The following is a 5,155-nucleotide window of genomic DNA, read 5'->3' on the forward strand; positions in this document are numbered from 1 at the left end:
TTCCTTTGCGCTTGCTTATATTTTTTACGTTTTCTACAATATATACTTTTATCAGAGAAAAAAATTAAATGTTGCCACAAAACATTCAATCTCCACACCCCCAGCTCAAAAAAGGAAATGATATTTAAAAGCTTCCTGGTCAGATTTCTATTAAAAGCATTGGCTGTGCATTAGGTACAAAGAGGAGTCATTTCCTGCCTTGGTGATACTATTTTTTTCTACTAACTCAAGAGTCTTTAAACAAAAAAAAAAGTTGTTTTGCCTAATTTCAGCTTTTAGCAAGCTTCCCATCTGTAAAATGAGTTGGACTAGATATTTCTACAGTCCCCTCCAGCCATAACATTCTGTCTCAAATTAAGTTCCAACCAGCAGAACGTTGACAATACTTAACGAAAGTATTTTGCCAGTAGAAAATGTCTTTAACTTACTCTTTGCTGACACTGATACTTTCCTCTAATTTAGTGTCTATCAGCTGGGTAACATCTTAAGTAAAATGAGCAATTTTAACCCCCAACATTTGGCATTTTGTCATAAACCAGCCAGTTATTTTATGCTGGTCATTCATCGTGACTACAAAGTAGAATAGTCAGCTGTCATTCCAAATAGAAAACTTTTGACTTCAATCAGAATTAAGCCTTAACCTGGAAAGTTAGTTTCTTCCTTACATTTTCCCAATCTCCTACTCTATTCTTAAATATGCTAGTTTCACTCAGTTGGGTATACAAGCCTTTGGGCTTTATGTTGTATGTTACTAACCACCTTTTAACATATTTATCTTTTGGCATCATTCTGGGACATTGCTAAATTAAAAAAGAAATTGTTTCCACTTTTTCCGGAGATGTCCAACCAAAGGTTTTTGTTTTGTTTTGTTTTTTGTTTTGAGACAGTCTCGCCCTGACGCTCAGGCTGGAGTGCAGTGGTGCAACCTCGGCTCACTGCAACCTCCACCTCCCGGGCTCAAGCAATTCTCCTGCCTCAGCCTCCCAAGGAGCTGGGATTACAGGCGCCCGCTACCACGCGCAGCTAATTTTTTTGTATTTTGAGTAGAGACAGGGTTTCACCATATTGGCCAGGCTGGTCTGGAACTCTTGACCTCAGATGATCCGCCCCCCTCAGCCTCCCAAAGTGCTGGGATTACAGGCATGAGCCACCACGCCCAGCGTCCAACCCAATGTTGGATGAAACTTGCTGCATGTCATACATTTTGCTATTGGCAAACAAGTCTGAATGTTGATTTGAAGTTTGGTAGTTTATTACTATCTATTGGCAGCAAAGACTGTTATTGGTATACTACAATATGTTTTAACTTTTATTTGGGGGATAAATAGTAGAAAACAGGATGAAGACAGGTGTTTTTTATCCTAATGATGGAATAATACAGAGATAATGGACGATCTCTAGCAATTTTTGTGACCCATATAAAATTATACAGGTCACAGTATAATTCTCTATTACTGTTTTTATACCAGTAAGTCTTAGATAAACTAAGAGCATGCTTATGAATTATGTGTACAGTTAGAATGCAGTATTTTTACAGAGGAACAATTGCTTGTATGTACTAACACTGTTCTCTTCTTGGCTTGCCTCAAGTTCTACTCATTATTTTATATAAAATACCATTAGGCTGGGCATGGTGGCTCATGCCTGTAATCCCAGCACTTTGGGAGGTGGAGGCTGGCGGATTGCTTGAAGCCAGGAGTTCGAGACCAGCCTGGCCAAAATGGTGAAATCCCATCTCTATAAAAATACAAAAATTAGTCAGGTGTCATGATGCATGCCTGTAATCCCAGCTTCTTGGGAGGCTGAGGCACAGGAATCGCTTGAACCCGGGAAGCAGAGGTTGCAGTGAGCCGAGATCACGCCACTGCACCCCAGCCTGGGTGACAGAGTGCAACACTGTCTCACAAAACAAAACAAAAACATCAGATTCTGTTTGTGATGCCTAGTTGCTTACAACCTAAGCAGTGCAATGCCTTAAGGAAATGAAAAGGAGCCATAAGTAGTCATTTATATTTTTATTTTGAAGTATGCTTTTTCTAAACTCCTAGATTGACATGATGGACTGTAAGTTAGTTTCTCCGCTTCTATCCTTGTGCCTGTAGAGTGTACTTGGCACTTACAAATTCCCAGTATCCGGAAAGATGATCTGATGAAATCAAATTGGATAGATCTTGGCAGACTGTGACACTCAATTACAGCCTTCACTTTCAGTCAAAAACGGACACTTGCAAGGAGATGCCTGGTTGTTTCACTAAATGTCACTTGTGTCTGTAATATTTTAAAGCTTTTTCCCCACAGGAAATTTGGGTTATAAAATCCCAAAAAATAAGTTCTAGGTGGGAAAAGCATTTTAGGAAATGAGAGATGTGGTGCTGCTTTTCCTCTCTCAGAGTGCTTTCTCAGCAGGACACTAGCCCTGCCTTTATTTAAGATGGGGAAGTTGGGGCATGTGCCTCTGCTCTTAATGTCTGCAGCTCTGAAGGTAGGTGCTGTCCCACTCGGACAATCGCCCAAGCAGCAGTGACCATAGTTCTCTTCTATGCAAGTCCCCAGGAGAAGGTAAACTGGGTGGAATGGGGATGTGTTCTGGTTGCTGCGGAATCCCCTCTTCTTATCACAGTGCCTGGCACATTGCACACGCTCAAATACGTAATAATGAACATTTATTGAAAGCAGCAGTTGAAGCTGACCAATTTCTGGTACCTTAATTGTCACGTAAATTTTAGATGGTAAGGCACAGATGTTACTTCTTTTGCTTTTTTTCTTCAGCACTTGATAAAATTTCCCAAACATGCAGAAATGTTGAAAGACTTGTATAGTGAACATCTACCACCTAGAATCTGCAGTAATATTATGTTACATTTGCTTTATCACTTGATAGATGTTACTTTTAATGAGACTTCAAGTTTGGTTTCTCTAAACAAAATATTCTAAAATAACTGAACAACTTTAATCAATTTAAGTTCTTTGGGGGAACTTGGGACATTTGCTTCGTAACTGGAATTGTAGCCCTAACTTTAAGCTAATTTTAAACTTTGTAAATTTGTTATGCTGAATTTCAGTCTTATTTACTTTGCCTGAAGGGGTATTTTTTATAATGGATTAATTTGAAGGTCCTTGATAAATTGTGCAGAATATTCTCGTGTTATTTCTGCACTTGATAAATTATCTAATTTCTGTGGTGAGAATGTAATTTGGGGCCTATTTTGTTTATACAAGCTTCCAGAATTATGTTCTCAGAGGGATGAAAAGGTATAATTTAGCATATAGGTCACTAAATTAGGAGCTAAGACAGATTTTTCTCCTGACTGACCATGGGTCAATCAGTTTTGTCTTCGTGTCCTTTTCCCTGTAAAGTAGAAACTAGAATTTGAAATTTAAATATTAAATAATGGCTAACATTCATTAATGTATGAATGTATTAAGAAAGACACTGTGAATCCAGGGAGGCTTCTCATAATTCTATAAACTGTATGACAAGCTGTGGAATGAAATCTGACTTTTGAAAATTGAAACACATCCAGTGGTCTTATCACAAAGCCTGCTGTTCCTCAGAACTTAACTATTGCCACGGAATTTGTAAGCAGTTATCCTAATCCATCTGGACTCTGAAAATACATCCTTCCTGAGAGGGAGTGAATGCAAAGATAAGGGTGGGGAAACACTAATCATGAAAAGAATGAAAATCAGTGTTCAGTTTTAAGAGCAGGTTGTATTGAAGGAAGGGATTAAAGGAATTATCCAGATTTGAGGTGGCACATCTTCCACCACTCCCCGCACCATCAACATGCATGGAGCGCATAAAACAAGCCCTGCTCCTAATGGCAGTGAAACCTCGGATGGCCTCCATCAGGTCAATACAGCTGAATTGCCGGGCTGACTTAAGATTGAAGGACTCCATTTTAGTAAGTAGAGAAGTGTGACCTTTCTAAACCCAGGTTGTGAATGTGGATTCACACTTATCTCACAAAGGCACCTGGAGTTTTAACTTTGTCATGTCTCAGTACTGGTTGCAAGGTATGACCAAAAGTGTTCCTTGAATGGCACCTTTTTGAATATTAATTTAGAAGAAAACATGCCAGACTGACATACCTACCCCCTCCCCACTGTTACTACTTCCTTACCAGCCCTATGTACTACATCGATGTCTACAAGAAAGCACTCTTCATTAAAATGAAATATATATATTAAAATATGATAGTCCAAGTGGTTTTTGTTAGTTTGTTTTTGTTTTTGTTTGAGACGGAGTCTCGCTCTGTCACCCAGGCTGGAGTGCAGTGGCGGGATCTCAGCTCACTGCAAGCTTCGCTTCCCGGGTTCACGCCACTCTCCTGCCTCAGCCTCCTGAGTAGCTGAAACTAGAGGCGCCCGTAACCACGCCCAGCTAATTTTTTTTTTTTTTTTTTTTTTTTTGTATTTTTAGTAGAGACAGGGTTTCACTGTGTTACCCAGGATGGTCTCGATCTCCTGACCTCGTGATCCACCCGCCTCGGCCTCCCAAAGTGCATGGATTACAGGCATGAGCCACCGTGCCCTGCCCAGGTGGTTTTTAATGAAATAACTATACTTTGATTTTTGCTTCATAGTTGTTCTATTTGGGGGACTCTGTAACTCACTATATTGGAAGAGAACAGTTTCAGGCACTAGTTTTCACTTGAAATAACTAATACTTGCTCCTTCAGGAAATGGTAAGTGAGGTTTCATTTTACTCCTTGGTGTGGGCTGTGGTTTCTGCCCTGGGGCCTTTAAGACTGCATTTTACAAAACAAAATTAGGCTTAAAGAGAGAGGAACTTCCATAACTACTTTAGGTCCAGTGAGAAAAACAGATAAATTGAAAGTGTGAAGCCAGATAACATGAATTTATTCCCAACAAATAGAGGCAGAAAGGGCTGTGGCTGTCTCTGCCATCTCCCTAGTTACCAAACTCCCTGATTGGGTTTTTAAGCAAAGCTGCCTCTACTGTGGAGCTATTAACAGCATTTTTAGGAAACTCTATGGGTCAACCCCTTTCTCTTCTAAAGTAGACTCAACTTCCCTAAGTGGAGTACAGAAGCTGGTAAGATATGTAATTACTTTATAAATGCCACCTTAATTTTTAAATTAAAATTCCACTGTTGTTAATCCCAGAGTAAGCAATAAATTTTTTTAAAATA

This window comes from Pongo pygmaeus, chromosome 9, assembly GCF_028885625.2.
Source record: "Pongo pygmaeus isolate AG05252 chromosome 9, NHGRI_mPonPyg2-v2.0_pri, whole genome shotgun sequence".
NCBI classification, from domain to species: Eukaryota; Metazoa; Chordata; class Mammalia; order Primates; family Hominidae; genus Pongo; species Pongo pygmaeus.